Source organism: Lygodium microphyllum, chromosome 24, assembly GCF_053477565.2.
Source record: "Lygodium microphyllum isolate KBCC chromosome 24, Lygodium_microphyllum_v1.1.10, whole genome shotgun sequence".
Taxonomy (NCBI): domain Eukaryota; kingdom Viridiplantae; phylum Streptophyta; class Polypodiopsida; order Schizaeales; family Lygodiaceae; genus Lygodium; species Lygodium microphyllum.
In genome coordinates this window covers 17,059,698-17,078,302 of record NC_141158.1, presented here as the reverse complement: position 1 = coordinate 17,078,302, position 18,605 = coordinate 17,059,698, and the positions used below count along the sequence as shown (strand labels likewise).

General features: G+C 40.8%; 1 protein-coding gene across 3 annotated transcripts in view; it reads left to right on the top strand.

Annotated features, from left to right (window-relative positions):
* LOC148014880 (uncharacterized) overlaps positions 1-18,605 on the top strand; it is a 284,657-nt gene that overhangs the window by 46,182 nt on the left and 219,870 nt on the right. The window lies entirely within an intron of this gene.

Below are 18,605 nucleotides of genomic sequence, written 5' to 3'. Positions count from 1 at the left end.
TTGTGGTGGGTTGGATAGTCATTGGATGGAGAGATGATGGCTGAAATCTGCAAAATAAGGATAGAGAGACAAGTGGATCAGTAGCCTCCTAGGTGTAGATCCTCCCAAAATTTGGGTGTTTTGCTTATGGGACATAGAAACTTTGGTCAAATTTGACTTTTGGAGCTATTTTAATGAGCTAATGAAGATCTTATATGTAATGCACCTTTTTTAGCTTAACATCCCCCTCTTAGATTCAAAACTGAAACCCAAAAGGGACTGCAAGCATAGCTCAACCCATAATACCCTGAGGCATTCCAACACAAAGCGGCAAGGGTATTGGGCCAAGGGTGCATGTTGGTTGCCCAATAACCTACAAAACTATAGAGGTGATGGTTATCTTACCTTGAGAGCCCAAAGGGTCACCCTAGAGAGGCCAAAGCACTAGACCAAGGGTACTCCTTGGCTACCTAGTGGCCTACCAAGACCTACAAGGGAGATAGAACCACTTTGACCTTTTTTCTTTTGGGAAGCAACTATGCCCAAGGGGGAAAATAAAGGGATGGTTAGATCCAACATCGCAAAGTAGAAGACTATTCCCACCACTTATCCAAGGTGTCAGTGACAAAGTAAATAGTGAAGAGGTATGGAGGTATGGTGGTGAGAGAGCTGCTGGTGGAGATAGCTTAGGATTTGTTCACGGGTGCTTTGCACAATGAGATGCATAGATGATTGCTACACAATGGAGAATACATATGCAACAAGGTGCCACTTGGATAGTGTCCCTTGTGATGAAATTATTCACATGCCCGGACATCCTTTTATCAAGATTATGATAATCATGCAATGCAAAGGGTAACTACAAGAGGGAAGGGAGATTGATGTCGAAGACAATGCCGAAGCCTATAAATACCAAAGATAGGGTAGAAACCCTCTCTCAACCATGGATATTGATGCCGAAGGAGGAAGAGAAACTAGGCGTTGGTCTTTGTGAACATGGATGAAGGATGAAGCTGATGATGAAAGTAGGCCTGATACCCCTTAGTTGGAAGAGCCAAAGGAGAATTAGCCATTTGGATACGTGGAGTATACCCATACTTGATGGAGTGATCCGAGCCATTGTGAATTAGCATTGTGAGATATAGTGTAATCAAGAACAAACCAAGCAATTTGTTGAAGAGTGACATCCATTGGAGATAGATCCCGAGGGCTGTAACCACTAGTTGGAGTTGAGATGATGTTGAAAATGGAAGGGCAGGAGCCATTGTGAATTAGCATGTGAGATACAGTGTAATCAAGAACAAACCAAGCAATTTGTTGAAGATTGACATCCATTGGAGACAGATCCGGAGTGCTGTAACCACTAGTTGGAGTTGAGATGATGCTGAAAATGGAAGGGCAGCAGGCTGGAAAACAAAACGCGCAAGTCTCTGGGGCTGGAATTGGTAAATGCAGCAATGTAACTGTTGGAGGATGATGTCAACGGATCAGCTACAGCGATTTGGAGCTAGGTTACAACTGCAAGAGAAGGGTGGCCTACAGAAGTACTAAACAGAGGGCTGAACTGATCACCTGCTGAGCTGGAGCAGTCACCAAGTGATGGAAGTGGGTTGGATGCAATTGCTGGGCAGCAGATCAGCAAATGCAGCACTACAGCACTTCTTATAGGCTGGGTGACAGCAGGTAGAAGGTTGCTAGGGGCTGAAGAGGGTGTGGCAGCAGTTGCGGTGGGTTGGACAGCTACTGGATGGAGAGTTGATGGCTGAAATCTGCAAAACAGGGATGGAGGCAAGTGAGTGGAAAGCCCCCTACTTATAGATCAAATGTGTAATGCATCTTTTTTAGCTTAACATATTTTACTTGGTTCCCTTATGAAACCTCAATGAGACACTGACATTGGCCTTTAGCGAAAGTAAAGAGTAATAATGATATAAACTTGGAATGTCCAATGAGATAGACTGAGATCAGCAAGACAATTACTACAGGTGTGACACTACATTGCAAAAGTGACATCTATTGGCCCCAAAGCTTGGTGCCCCTTTTGGTGTTTCTTTAATTTATTGAAGAGCTTTCCAATTTGGAGTTTGAAATGCCGAATCCTTTATGCATGCCCTTCAAAATCAGTCCAGCTTTGCCCCTTAACCTTACCAACTGCTGCTCTCATTGAAGACAAATTTTCATGCAACAAAATTATTTCAATTACTTTGTAACATGAACCAACATGCATTACCAATCAGTAGAGAGCTCTTTTAGTGATTGCATGGTGTGAATATTCTGCATGCATCCCTGAATTCCCAACTTTGAGGGAATCCACAGCAGTAATCAGATCTATACTCCTCCCTAGCTAATGTCCACGAAAAGTTGGTGTTTACTGTAGCATGCAGCCCTAAACATTCCTGATTCAACATGAATATTCTAGGCAGCATTACAATGATGTTTCTTCTGCCCATGCTTTCATTACTTATAAGATTGAAGCAAGATCAACACTTTTACCTCATGCTTACTTTATATTTCTCTTAGGATGCTTTGGGTTTGGAAGAACCTTTCACTATGTGTGAGTTAAAGGATGCTTTGCACTCACTAGATAGATGGAAATCACCTGGATGGGATAGCTTGGCAGTGAAATTTTGAGTGCTTTGGAATTTGCTTGATGAATCTATGATAAAGAAGGCACGGAATGAAAATCTTATGCTTGCATCATGAAAAGATGGTTTGGCTAAATTTTTTTCCAAAAGAAAACTTTGTGAGTCATTATTTAATTGGAGACCAATGATGTTCAATGAAATCAAAAGCTTTTTACATGATGGGATACATCGTACTCAATATGGCTTTGTATTTTGAGAATAGATGTAACGTGTCCGCTTGTCCACTTGTGGGACACGTCTTAGCAGCCCATCGGGAGGGGAGTCTAGAAAGTGCCACCTGGCACTCACAAGGAATGTCACAGGGTTTGCGATCTAGGTCTTCCCGAGTCTGCCCCGAAGGGGAAGTATCCGGACGTTCCCACTTAGGACCGACCTGAAGTTAGGGTTTCTTTCCTATCAACCAAGTCTCTAGGAAGTAGCTAGCATCGAGCTCCAGATGAACCACTTTGCGTAAGAGCAACAGAGTCAAAGCGGATTTATGCTGCACTTGGTTCATGGAGAATGGGAAACGAGAGGGATGCGAAGCTCAACCTCTCTGCCCATAAGGCATAGTACCATTCCGCTCCCCTAAAACAACATAAATCAGGATTCTAACTCTACTGACTCTAGGTCTTCACAGTTTCGTTATTACGTCTTTTGAGAAAAGTTCCCAGCTAACCAGGACTACCCTTCCGTAGGACGGACCCAAGTCATGTCTACCATACTTTCCTCGATAGCTTTAGTTGTCTAATTAGATCCTACCACATTTATGTGCAACATTTAAAATCAGCTTCATTAATTAAGCCTTTTAGGGCACAGAGTTCGTTCACGTAATTTACAACACATGCTAAAAACAAAACAAGCAGTGCTTTTATCAAACAAGTTCCTTAACTTATCTTTAAGTTAATCTTTGTCTCTTGGCTATATAGGAGGATTATGTATGCCTTCTGTCCAATAGAAGTACCTGGTCCAAATCACATGGCACCGAAATTTCCATCCTTTATCTAGAATAGGATCTTCCAACGTCCCAGACATTGGGCTCATGGGGATCTCCAACTCCATTCTGGACAGGCAAGGGGTGTCCAGAGCTCCACCTGACCCACAAGCGGTCTAGGAGTGAGATGCCATTTCCGTGGTTGGCCTTTTAACCACTCGACCATCGGCCTGTGAATCGAGCAGTGCCCTCTCGGGATAATCTGTGATGTAATCTTGGAGATGATCCACGCATGCAAAATATTCTTCCTTAATTAATCCAATTAAAATTCAAGCACAATCAAAGCAATCAGTCCTAATATCATATTTTAGAAAAACATTCCTTTATTTCCATGGCAACTTGTCATTACAGATCCCTGCCATGCATTTGCCATCAACACAAGCCTTGGAATATTTATCCAAATCACAATACAACAATCCCTTGATTGAAAGAAAAACATTTAGGATGTTGTTCAATCAACCAACAAAACTAATTGTATTTTTTCCAAACAATACAATAATAGACACGACAATAATTCCATTGCATATTTGCTCTCCCCCTTGGGGCCAAAGAGTAGAATTTTAATATTCCGTCCTTTAGTCTAAGGCATATGCTAAAGGTTCCAATACTATACATGATGTAAGTCCTATCATTCCAATGCAAATTAATCAATCTAGCAAAAGCATTTATGCCTCTTCTCTAAGTGACAATTATCTTTTAGCATTTCCCTACTATGCAACATTTTTTCTTGGCTTTATCTTCCTTTCTCCTAAGGCAAGGAGTCGCATGTCATCGATGTAAAGTTTACATAATCTCTCCCATGTATGTACCATGTATATGCATTTGCAAAATTTAAACAATATTATCCTTGGTAAAGATTAATCAAAGACTCATCAATGCTCAATACTTTAGTGTCCCATATGTTGCTTATGCTATGCATGGATTCATCACATAGCAACTAGGTGCAATTTAACTCCCTTTGATACAAGCACTTCACAAACTTCATCTTTGAATATTTGAGATGCGATTGATCAATTTCAATGACCTATTCTAGCACCACAAGGTACGGAGCCTAATGTATCTCTTGTGAGTATTAAAACAAGCATCTATCAATTTGAAAATACATTACTTACGACCGGTACCGCAATTGGATTGATAGTGATGCCTTCGCCCGAAGCTCTGTTTTGCTGGTTGTAGGATTGTCATCCACACGCGACATTCTTCGCTTGGAGGCCATCGTCCGCAAGTAGACTCAAGAGATTAAGAAGGTGGAATAGATTCGAGATGGGAGAGCGAAAGAGAAGATGGTTAAATCGAGGATCGAGATAGAGGGAAATTGTGCAGCCTCTCGGGGTAACTCTTCTCTCTCTCTCTCCCTCTCTCTCTCTCTCTCAAGCTCTCTCTCACAATCTCTTGGAGGGGTATACTCTCTCTCTCCCTCTCTCTTGCAGCCTTTCGGGGTCTCCTTATGCTCCCTTGTGCCTTCCCATGCCTCATATTCATAATGAATTAGAGAGGAGGGGATACGTCTGAGAACAAGAGTGGAGGGACTCTTAGAAGACTCAGTGATCTGATGCTTAGATCATAAATCTGATGGTTGCATTGGCTCCAAAAGGGGAGGTAAAATACCAATACGCTTGGTTAGAAAGCTCTTAGTTCACTCCTTTTCTCTGTTCGAAGTGCTGTCTATTGCCTGTAGACTGCAATCGCGGCGCGCGCGATTTTGCTTGTCATTTTTCTTTATTTCTCTTTTTATAAAATCTCCAAAACTAACTAAAACATTACTTGTCTTTTCTTTTAAATGACTTTTAGTTCTATCTTTTTAGGATAATATCTACAATATAATAGTTTTTTTTTTTCCCAAGAATCTAATATTTTTGGACCATTCAAACTATATACACATTAATACTAGTGATTAATATGGCTCATAAGTCCCGTTCACATTGTACTTTTCGTAAAGGGTGGCTACGGTCCTTATCAATCTGAGAAAAATATCAGATTTATGACTCTCGATTTTTTTAAATATATTTTTATTGAATGAAAATTGTTAGCTATTAATGCTAGTCAGTTTTTACCTTAGTTAGTCTTTAGTTAGTAATCTTACTAACTTATTAATTGACTAACTAACTTTCGAACTAACCAACTAACTTTTATTGCGTGGAAATATTACAACAGATTAATATCATATTTCCAATGGGTACATTCCTATGGCATATGCTAAATATATGTAACAAGATTTGCTTATGCTATAGGTGGACATCAAAAAGGCATTTAAACTTTGTGCAGTGGCCCTATGAATGCATGAAAGCATCGAACTTGCGGTACCATTCCCCAGGGGCTTGCTTTAGACCATAAAGACTCTTTCTTAGTTTGTACACTAGGTGTTTCTTACGAGGCGCCACAAAACCCTTACGTTGCTCCATGTATATCTCATCATGCAAGTCTCCATGTAAGAAAGCCGTCTTGACATCCAATTTATAAAGATCCAAGTCAAGTTGGGCAACCAAAGCCAGAACTAAGCGCAGGGTAGTCATCTTGACCATAGGAGAAAATACTTAATCAAAGTCAACACCATGTTCTTGCTTAAAACCCTTAGCAACCAATCTGGCCTTGTTTGCTGGCTTGGGGTGGCTAGGGGTACTTTTCAACTTATACACCCACTTGCAAGGCAAAGCCTTCTTGCCACTAGGCAAGAAAACCAGGTCCCACATATGATTCTTATGCAATGAGTCAATATCAGACTACATAGCCCTCTCCCAGGAGTGACAGTCATTCCTGGCATAGCCTCATCATAGGTGAGAGGCTCTCTTGCATCTGTAACCAAAACATAATTCATGGAGGGCGTATAACGGTCAGGAGGTCATCTATCTCTAGTAGAACGCCTCAAGGCAGGTTGTGCTGCCTGTTCAACATCCTGTCTAATATCTTGGCCATGAGCATCGACTGCTGGTGCAAGCCACCTAGCTGGTTGTGCGGGAGCAAGGGGCTTCTCTCATGAAAGATAACCTCGCGTATCTCAATCACTTTCTTAGGCTGTGCGGGAGCAAGGGGCTTCTCCTGAAAGATAACCTTGCGTATCTCAACCACTTTCTCAGGCTGTCTATGCATCTTGTCTTCATGGAAGACTATATCATGGCTGCGGATGACTTTTTGTGCATGCAGATGACTTTCTGCACCTGCGGATCCCAAATACGGTAACCCATCTCACCTGTATCTCCATAGCCAAGGAAAATGTATTTCACACTTTTTAGATCTAGCTTATTGCGTTGGTCCTTGGACACATGGCAGAAGACCTTATATCCAAAGACATGCACATGAGCATATGAGGGAGGCTTTCCTGTCCATACCTCCTCTACAACCTGGAAGTCAATACCACTGCAAGGTGATCTATTAATGAGATGCACGGCAGTAGAGACTTCCTCAGCCCAAAAATGCTATGGTAAGGCTGCCTGGCTAAGTATATTGCGGACCCTCTCCTAGATAGTTATATTCATGTGCTTAGCCATACCATTTTGGGGAGGGGTGTAAGGGGTGGTCAACTGATGCTTAATACCCCCGATCGTCACAAAACTGCTCAAAGGTACGTTGTCGTGATGCTATGTAGACACAGTGTGAAAAAGCATGGAATGCATCATCATCTGACTTCTTTATTGATTTAGAGAGTTAATGTGATCTGAGTCATTAGTACTAGTGTGAGTTGCATGGATTATCCAAAAATACTAGATTTTTGGATAATTTTAGCCTATTTTTGATATTATTTATTGTAAAAGTCGGAAAAAGTTAGAAAAGTTTCTAGATTAAGATGGCATGCAAAAAGCAAGTTGCTTTTTTAGCCAGTTAGGAGATTTTTCATAAAAAAGACAGATTGACGAAATCGCGTGCGTCACGATCGCTGTTGACAGGCTGAAAACTGCAGTTTGAACGGGAAGAGGAAGAAGAAGCGATTTGGGAGATCCGTAAGCAGGTGTCCTCAGGTTTTACTCCCCTTCCGGAGCCAATGGAGTCATTAGATTTGGGTTCCGAGCAGCAGAGAAAGAGCTGTTATTTCTGATCCACGATTTTGTTCTACGAGGAAGCTTCAGGAGATTTAATGCTTGGAGAGTGCTTCTGAGTAGTGCCAGGCAAAGGATTTCAGGTTCTGTCAATACATATAGATTTGATTCATTGTGCTTTGTCATTATTGTGTTTACCTCTTGTGTATTCTTTATTTCCTCTTCCATCTCCTATCTCTACTTCCTTCTATCTTTGATCCTCGGTGGATTCGACCTTTCGACAAAAACCCCCCTGGTATTGATGAACCCGACGTGAAAGGTCGTTAGAAGAAGGAAAGACAAGATGGGAGAACCTTCAAACACAATCTCCAGTGGTGTTTTGCAATAGTTGGTGTAAAATATGAATATGCTTATGCAGGTACAACAACAACAACAGGTGATGCAAGCTTCTGCTCAAATAGAAAGTGTTGTGATGAATGCTTTGCAAGCAGTTGAGCGTGAGGTGAAGTTTCATCAATGGCAGGAATGTATCTGTATATGTACATACTATGCTCAGAAGATGGAATTCTTTGGAGTGGTTCAACTCGCATGGAGTCGGCATTTTGTACGTGTTTCTGTACATGAACTGAAAGCGCGAATCACTGAATTATACATGTAGGATGCTGACTGTGGGTAGCTTTCAAGAAGATACTCAGGGAATAATTTTACATTAAAGATACTAGTTTGATTACGCATAAGACTTTTTAGGAGTGGGTTTTACAATCCAATAAGGGTCTTGTGGCTACAGAATTGTTATGAGAATTTGAAAGTTGATTTGAGCAGTTGGATCTTGCAGAACAGCAAGCTCTTGTAAGTAAAAAAATTGAATTGTTTCTACAGACAGCTGATCCTGAGCTTCAAGAGAAGCTTGATGATTTGCTGGAGGATCAGACTACAAAGACAGGTCTGAAAATAGAGTGGAGACATGTTAAGGAAGTTGTTACTGCACTTGTGAAGAAGCATAGAAGAAGAGAATGATTGTATGTCTCTAGCTTGCCTACTGTTACAGGCAAGACAGTTGATGTATCCAGTAAGCCACCTACTTCTGTGGCTAATCCTATGGCTGTACCTGCTATTGTTCCCTCTGTTAGGAAAGATATCTTAGATCAATTGGTCAAAGGCATGCGGGATCTTCAATTGAAGCTTGCAAAATTGGATGAAAAAGGACAAGAGGAAAGGGGGTGGGTAGCAGCCCCTAAGCCGGGAAAAAGATGTATGTGGTGTGATAGTTTGGAGCATGAGAGAAAGGATTGTGCTGCCTATCAGGAGGCCTTGGCACGACAGCTCATCTTTTGGAAAGATGGCAAGGTCCATGCACAAGAAACGAGATTGCCTCTTGCTTTGAATTTTGGAAAGGGAGGTATGCAAAAGTTGTTGGAAGAGTTGGCTACCCGAAATGCTTAAGCGGCAGTACATGCTTCTACTTTTGGTCTATAGTTGGATAGAATGCATGACCAAGTGATGGTTGGTCCAAAGGCTGAAATATGGACATATGCTTTATATGTAGCTAAAAAGAGAAAGGTTACTGATAGTGAAATGTCTCATGCAGGGCAAGATATTCGTGGCATAAGTGGTTGGGAATCACCGGTAGATGTATATTCAGTGTATGCATATTTAGCAAAGGTACAAAACATGGATGTACTTGTGGAAGAAAAACGAAAAAGAGATGAAGATAATGTAGGGACATCTAAAAGAATGATAAGAAGAAGCGTGGATCAGCCTAAAGCTGCAAATCAACCACCTCCTAAGCATGTTATAGAAGAGGTCACTCAAGAGCAACAATAGGATAGCAAACAAGAGGGCAAAAAGAAGGGCAAGCAGCGAGGATATAAGTTGCAATTTGATATTGAGACAGCCACAGATCTTAAGAAGGTTCTTGAAGAACGGATCTTAAACAGTCGGGTGGAATTCACCTTGGGAGAGGTTCTTGGCATCGCCAAGTGAGAATTTCATGATGAAATCATTGACATAATTAAGAGGAAGCGTCGGTTTCTTGGTGATACCACTAGTGCATTGCTGCAATTTGAAGAGGAAACTGGTTTGTTGGGTATTCGGGCTGAATATGAGCATGAAATAAGTACTGGATTATCTATGCCGGATGCTACTAATCAATGGACAACATGTGGAAAAGAGAAGAAAGTGGCTGAAAATGCATTGTCTTGTAGCAATATGCATGGTGGAGTAAGATAGATGCAACAATATGGGGAAGAGACTCTAGGATTTATTCCTCGAAGTCACTACACAAGAAATCATTGGGCCAGGGCTACCACTGAAACAGTAGTGAAAATAGGGGAATGTGAAACTCCTTGTGTTGCTTTACTTGACCATGGGTCTGAGATAAATGTCATTGAGCGTGGATTGTATGAAAATGGTGCATGGCTTGTAGACACTGATCATGGTTGGCGTACGAGGGCTGCAAATAATTCTTCAGGAGAGCTCTATGCTGCATGTCCTAATGTAAAAGTGACAATTGGTGATGTACAAGAAGAGAAACACTTCTTTGTGCAAAATAATTCCTCATATGCAATGGTTTTGGGAGAGCCCTATATTACAGGAGTGCGTATGGAAACAAAGGTGCTTGATGATGGTTCTGCTTATGCAAGATTTAAAAGCAAGGATGGAAGGAAAGCAGTCCAATTTCTTACTGTTTGTGTTAATCATCCTAGAAATCGTGATATGCTTCGAGAGTCTCCTTTGGCTCCAAATGCAAGGAAATTCAAAGACCTGGATTTTCATTAAGCACTATTGTAATGCGGGGCTACAGTAGTGCTGTTCAGAGGATATACTCGCCTCTTGATGGAATGAAGCATGTATTTACTATTGGTTATTCTCAGTTTACAGCAAACAGTTCATGTTGGTTTAAGCCTTTGGAAGCTATGTGCAAGGTTGAACGCATATCTATGAAATGAGCTACTAAGGAACTGAGAGCATTGGGACTGTTAGCTGAAAATGAAGGCATTTCAAGCATCTTTTATGGGCTGAATATTAATGACACTATGGCTGAAATTTCAGCAACTATACATGCAGAAAATGAGGCTGAAAACAGAGTGTTGTTAGTATGTTCTTTGGACATGTATGATGTTTTAGCATTGTTTGCTCAACAAAAAGGATTACAATGGGTTGAAGCACTTGTGGAGACAAAGTATAAGACAGTTGATAAAAAGGTGAAACCAATTACTTTGTCACTTCTACCAAAGAGTGAGGGTTTGTATGAAAAAGTGTCAAGGTAGCCAAGCTTACGGGATCCTAAAGATATAGATCATCAGTTTACATCTGAAACATTACAGGAATTGAAAGTTGGTGCAGAAGGGTTTCTTTTGCCTACTAAGAGAGATTGTTTTATGCGGATATTAGCTAGGCATGGAAACACATTTGCATTTCAGTCAAGTGAAATAGGTTGTGTGGATCCAAATATTCTCTCCTATGGTAATATTTACTGTGCCACGTGCCATGGAACTTGAGGCCTATTCCAGTGCCTAAAGCTTACTTGCCAAAGCTGATGGATTTGCTAAATGATAAGATTCGCATGAAGATCTTGGAGCCCTCTTCAGCCCTATACTCAAATCGTTGGTTTACTGTGCCCAAAAAGAATGGGGCTTTGAGATTTATTCAAGACATGTAACCGGTCACATGGAAAGTATATCATTATTATTGTTGATATAAGCCCAATCAGGATTGGATGGGCAATTGGGCAAGATGATGAGGAAGGGAAAAGATATGCAATACGCTTTGGTGCTAAAGTATTGACTGAACAACAGAGAAGGTATCCACAGGTTAAAAGAGAATTATGGGGAATTGTAACAGCCTTTAAATGTGATAAGGAGTATTTTATGGGTATTCATGTAGTCATTGAGACCGATTGTTTGCTGGTATTGGGTATGATTACTAGTTGTGCCACTCCACACATTGCTATGCTCCGATGGATTGCATATATAAAATCTTTGAACCTTGAATTTCAGTATATTGTAGGAAGAGATAACCCAGTGGCAGACATGTTATCTCGAGCACGCTATGAGAATAAAGATGGGATGATGGATGAGGAGAAAGAAGATGACTTTATTGCGGCTGAAAATGATGTTGCAAGAGTGAATTTAGCAATGCAAGGTGTTGCTACAGCATTAACAGAAGCTTGGACAACAAAGAAAGACACTTTAGATGTTTTGCATCTTGTGTAGAAGTGTTTTTGGAAGACAAATATGCAGGAGAGTGGCTGAGAATTGGTCAATAGCTCATTACATTAACAAAGAGAGATGGATGGTTAGATGAGGAGTTTAAAAAGATTAAGAGGAAAGCCTATGGGTTTTTCTTAAAAGATGGATACTTATGGAAACATGCTAAAAAGAAATAGGGTATGTCATTGCGAGTTTTGGGTGACAGAGCTTCACAAGTGAATGTTATGCAATAATTTCATGAAAGCTTGTGGGCTGGTCATAGAGGTGTTTGGGGTACTTTTGCAAAGATCAAAGAAAGATATTGGTGGTAGGGTATGTATAAGGATGTTGCTCACTTTGTGGAAACATGTACAACATGTCAAATGTATTCATTTGTGAGACATCGGGATGGATTGCAGCCCACATATCCATTGTCTCTTCATTTTAAGTGGGTGGTGGATTTGGTCACAATGCCTACAGGTCTTTGGCAAATGAGATATCTTGTGCTTGCCCGTGAAGACTTGACTAATCAAGTGGAAGGGAGAGCTTTACATACTAAGACAACAAATGCTGTGTGTACTTTTCTCTTAGAAGAGATCTTTTGTAGGTATGGCTGTGTGGGAAAAATTACAGCAGATAGGGGTGAGTTGGATGCAGATGAAGCTCATGATTTCTTTGCACGGTTGGGGATAAAGCTTGCTTTAACTTCAGCCTATAACCCTAAGGAAATGGAAAAAGTGAAAGAGGACATCCACCTATTGTGAAGGCATTGGTAAAAGCATGTGGAGAGAATGTAAAAGAGTGGCCACGATTGCTCCCTTATGCTTTGTGGGCTGATAGAACAACTCACAGTATCGTTACAGGATATATGCGTGCAGAATTGATGTATGGTCAAAAACCTATCATGCCGATAGAAGAGATGACAGTCACATGGAGTGTGCTACCTTGGGAGAAGGAGTTGAATCGAGAGGAGTTATTGGCCTTACGCATTAGACAGTTGGAAAGAAAGTCAGAAGACATAGAGGCAGCAATTGCAAAGTTAAGGGTAGCAAGGATACAAAACAAGAAACGGTTTGACAAAAGACATAGACTGAGACCGAGAACCATACAAGATGGGAATTGGGTATTGGTTTATGATAGTAGTTTGGACAACCAGCATAGTGCCATGCGTAAAGTTTCCAAAAGATGGTTTGGACCCTATGTGGTAAGACAGGTGTTTGATAATGCTACTTATGCATTAAATGAACTAGATGGGACAGCCATAAAACTTCCTGTAGCAGAGAAAATAATCAAATTATTCAAGAGGCAGGAACCTACTACCTATGAGTTGCCAGAAATGGAAGAAAATGGTGGCCATGATACAAGGGATAGCAAGGAAGATGAAGAAGCAAAGGATATGGTTACAGAGGATGAGGACTCAGAATCCGGTGACAACTAGGATTTTGGCACATAGCGGAGAATGTGCAGGTTCAGAGGGGGTAGATGTCGTGATGCTATGCGGACACAGTGTAAAAAAGCATGGAATGTATCATCATCCGACTTCTTTATTGATCTAGAGAGTCAATGTGATCTGAGTCATTAGTACTAGTGTGAGTTGCATGGATTATTCAAAAATACTAGATTTTGGGATAATTTTAGTCTATTTTTGATATTATTTATTGTAAAAATCCAAAAAAGTTAAAAAAGCTTCTAGGTTAGGATGATATACAAAAAGCAAGTTGCTTTTTCAGCTAGTTAGAAGATTTTTCATAAAAAAGACAGATTGACGAAATCATGCGCGTCGTGATCGCTGTTGACAGGCTGAAAATTGTAGTTTGAATGGGAAGAGGAAAAATAAGTGATCTGGGAGATCCGTGAGTAGGTGTCCTGCAGTTTTACCTCCCTTTTGGAGCCAATGGAGCTATCAGATTTGAGTTTCATGTAGCAGAGAAGGAGCTGTTATTTCTGATCCACGTTTTTGTTCTACAAGGGAGCTCTAGAAGATCTAATGCCTGGAGAGTGCTTCTGAGTAGTGCCAGACAAAGGATTTCAGGTTTTGTCAGTACATATAGATTTGATTCATTGTGCTTTGTCATTATTGTGTTTACCTCTTGTGTATTCTTTATTTTCTCTTCCATCTCCTATCTCTACTTCCTTCTACTTCTGATCCCCGGTGGATTCGACCTTTCGACAAAAACCCCTCTGACAACGTGAGACGTATTCACCCCCATTATCTGTCCTTAAGGCATTTCAGCATATGCCCACACTGATTCTCTGTGAGAGCAAGCAAACGCAGAAAGACGGGCAAGAAATCAAATATTTGTGCTTTATGGGATAAGCCCAAACCTCACTTGAATAATCTTTAATCAATGTGAAAAATTACTTCGCACCCCCTAATGATTGACAGGGCATGGGTCCACATACATGTGAATGCACAAGAGTCAAAAGCTCACTCATACATAGAATACTAGACTTTTTATGTGAATTCCTAGTCTGCATGCCATATAAATAGTGATTACACAACTCGAAATATGAGTAGTCAAAAGGTGGAAGATATTGCATAGCACTAAGCATTTTCATTCCCTTAAGTGACATATGCTCAAGACGAGCATGCCAGAGAGATACATGTGGGATAGAACCCACTGATAAAACATGGTCAATAGTACTATATACAACCAAGGGGTAGAGGCTGCCAGACTTGGCACCTTTTCCAAGAACAAGCTTGCAACGAGTTATCTTTCATGCAGGATCACCAAATCATATATGAGAACGTGCATCATCAAGCTGCCCAATAGACATAAGGCTTTTAGTCAGTGTGGATACATGACGTACATTATGCATAACAAAAGTGCTACTAGAGGGAAATTGTAGAATGACATCACCAATGCCAACAATAGCAAGAGACCAATCATCACCTAAGCGCATAGAACCAGATACATTGTGATAGGTATGAAACCACTCAAGGTAGGGGGTCACATGAAGAGACACACCTGAATTCAAGAGCCAACACTGTGCATGCATAGACTGAGTCTTGGTTAGTTGAGAGGCATCACATGAAGAGGCTGCTAATATGTAGTCACCATCGTACTCCTCAGACTGCATGACATTTATCTTCTCAATCTTTATGCTAGACTTTGCAGGTATAGTACTGCGATCATTGGATTTCTGTTGCACTTTCTCTTTCCCCTTTTCTTTGTGCTTATTATTGCGCATCTTATGGCATTGCGGCCGTATGGGTCCTGCTTTCCCACAATAATGGCATGTAAGATCACACTTACGTCCACGACGCGACCTGCTGTGCCCATGTAACTTAGACTGAGACTTTTGAGAGTCATTCCCATGATGATCATTATCTTTCTTGCCACTTCTATCAATAAAACATGTGAACTGTGGGAAACATCATTGTTTTTTCTGTTAATTTCCTTAGTCAAAAGAGCACTCTCTATATCTTTCAATTAAGGAAGACCAACTAGTTGAGTGTTGACTAGTTGGGAATCAACCAGAGCGTGTGCTACTGGTACTTTAGATTTGTGTCAACATGGACAATGATGTGAGCAGCCATGGCGCGATGATATTTGCACATGAGACAGTCTGTGGATAGGCAGCCTCCAGTCTGGCCTTCACATTATCTATGAACAGCAACGTCAGCGTGGAGTGAGCAGCCATGTCAGCATGGAGTGAGCATCGAGATCAGCGTGGATAGTAGAGATTGCGCCTGCTGTCCTGGCTGATAATATGGACGTTCTGTTTTTTCTCCCTGACTGACAGCGTGGACAGCATCTGAAGATTGCGCTTATTTCCCCTGGTTGATAGCATGATCAGCAACTGAGCTATTGTGATACTTGAATGCATCACTGCAAGGTGTCACTCTTGTGTTGAGGATTTCTGATGAAGAGGAGTTAATGGCTGAAGATAAAGCACTTGTGTATGCTTGTTGAAGTCAGGGTAAAGCGAGGGCAAATCTGTGGTTCTTGGGTTGATTTGACACTTAGTTCAGAAGTAATTTAGATCTGTGATGTATGAGCTATCTGATTCTTGGTGAGCGGTGAAAGTACAATGCTTGTCAAGCAAGAATGCTTGAGTGGTATGTCACATGCATTGACCAAGGTTATGGACTGAAATGCATATGTTTTCAGAGCTGAATCTGACTGGAGTATGAATGGTACTATGCCTTGGGAGCATGTGCATTGGTTCACGGAGTTCTTTGGCATGAGATTGAAAGCCCATGTTTATTAATGGAATGCTAAGTCAGTGATCATGCTGTGAGCTGTAACAGCATGCTTGCTTGGAGTTTATGAATCATCCTGAGGGCTGAATACCTTCTGAGAATACACTGTTTGCATTCAGGAGGTAGTACTTGTGTTGTCTCCAATGTATGGGCAGCACTACTGTCAATAAATCAAGGTTCTCCTTGTCTACAATGGGTATATGTGTCAATAGTTGGTTGGCATCATTGCAAGCTTGTTAGAGCTTAATGGCTACAATTCAAGAGAGTGACATGATTAGAATCTGAAATGTCCATCCATATTCAGTGATTAATGCAAAAAAGGAATAGAACTTGGAAGCTGAGCACAAATGTTGGCATTGAACTTGTCATGCAACTTGTGTGGTTGAATATTTGGGCAAACAACTTGAAAGAATAGTTGCATGTCATATGCTGTAAAGAAGTCTGGACAGGTTGTTGTTTTTACTGGAAATAGCTCACTGTAGCATGCCTTGATGCTCATACATGCGCGAATGCTGCTATATGATTATGCCTTGCTATTTGAGTTGCTAAGAGCACAAACTGTGAAAAAAGGTTATGCTGAATACTGCAATTTTTCTGCAATTTCAGATTGCTGAAAGTTTTTTTTTTTACATGGATACGAGAAGATTGTGTTACTATTATGATCACAATGCTTAAGTGTTGATGCTCAACTAAGAGTATACATGTTGGAACATGTATACTCTTAGTTTAGTATACATGTATACTCTTTTTTTTTACATGAATACGAGAAGCTGGTGTTACTATTATGATCACAATGCTTAAGTGTTGATGCTCAACTAAGAGTATACATGTTGGAACATGTTTGGACAAGTTTGGAAGCTTAGATAATGTGTATACTGCAGTGAATTTACTGCTGAAAACAAGAGGACTGAAACTGTCCTAAACATACAATGAATAGAATAATTGTTTTGAGCAAAGTGTTGCTGAAAACTGTCATTACATTGGAAGGCTGAAACCGATCAGTCAAAAAGCCTTGGTTTGCAGGGATCAGGCAGAGTTTGCAATATAGCAAATGCAGACAGAATGGACAACATTACTCAGATTGTGGGGGAAAAGCTTGACATCAACAATTATGCCATATGGAAGTTCCGCATGGAGAACTTCTTGATAGGGAAAGGCTATTGGGAGCTAGTGACTAGAGCTGAGGCTGAGCCTAAGCTGCCTACAGGTGACAGGCATCCGACACAAGACCAGCTGCGAGCTCATCGAGCATGGACGGAGAGAGCACGCAGGGTTTTGCATTGGCTGTCTTTATGTATATCAGATGCCATGGTAATGTAGATAATGAATTGCAACTCTCCTAAGGATGCATGGGGCATTTTGATTAGGTACTATGGCACCGCTACAAGTGCCAGGAAGATACTGTTAAAGCAGAAATTTAACAACATGGAGAGAAAGGGCAGGTCCATATAGGACTATGTGACAGAGATCAAGACAATTGCGGATCAACTGGCATTTGTTGGTACTTAGGTTGAAGATGAAGGTATGGTCCTTGTCTGGCCACTGGATAAGGTGTGCCTCAAGATAGCACAATAAAGACCCCTAAAATTTGAGTATAGGTCGAGGAACTGGCTTTGGCCTCGACAAGTATTAGCTCATCAGTGTTCAAGTGACTACAAGGAGGAACCTAGAGCTCCAGAGGTCCAAGAAATCCATTTAATGATCATCAACCATATGTGATGACCTGTTGCTAGATATTGTCCAAGAAATAGAGTTGTGCCAAAGCTAGACTCACGAATAATCTTTCAAGCATTCGGTGTTGGATTCTTGCAAGGAGATGAAACAGAACTTGTAATCATGGAACCAAAAACAAATCACTAATTTAGATGTTTCTTTTTTTTTTCCCCTGAGAAAAGAATGATATATCAATAATACCTTGAGGAAAATCCCCCCAAGGTAAAATACAAAGTACAAGGAACTCGAAAGAGAGTGTCTAAGTACATTACAGATACAATGGTGTGAAAAACCAATCTGGTAGGCTATAATGCAAGACCATCTTAGGGGTTGTATGAAAAAAAAGGTGCATGAGGTCACTGGTTGCTCCTACTCAAACACCACTTTCCATAGTCCTTCCTCTAACCAGGTAAATTTCTAATTTGCTTCATGCCACTAAAAACAGCCTATGTTGGTGAGAGAGACTTTGCCTCATGAAGTCATGGTTGTAGTGGTCACATTAGAGGCTTATGGTTGTGGAAGATGGCCTCTATGATATAGGTGGGGGTTGTTGTCTGTGATGAGGCTGCTCCATGGTTAGAGGTTATTCAGACAATGTCGATCACTATTTGTGCATGATGGTGCAGGACATTCTTGGGCCTTCCACAAATTCCATTTTCCAATTAGTAATCATGTAGCCTCTTTTGGACTTTTTTGTAAAGCTGTGCAATGGCTCTTGCATGCTGACCAGATGGTCTCTTGTATGTCTGATTATTCTTTAATTTAGGAAACTTTACGGAAAAATAGATTGTGCTTTGAGCTAAGCTATCTACTCATTTTTTCTCTTTCTGTGGAAATATGCAAAATATTGCAAGGGTTTTGATCTGAGGTATGATTGCTTTCTGATATGTCCCTAGAAATCTGCTTGTTGGTGCTTTTCTTTTCAGG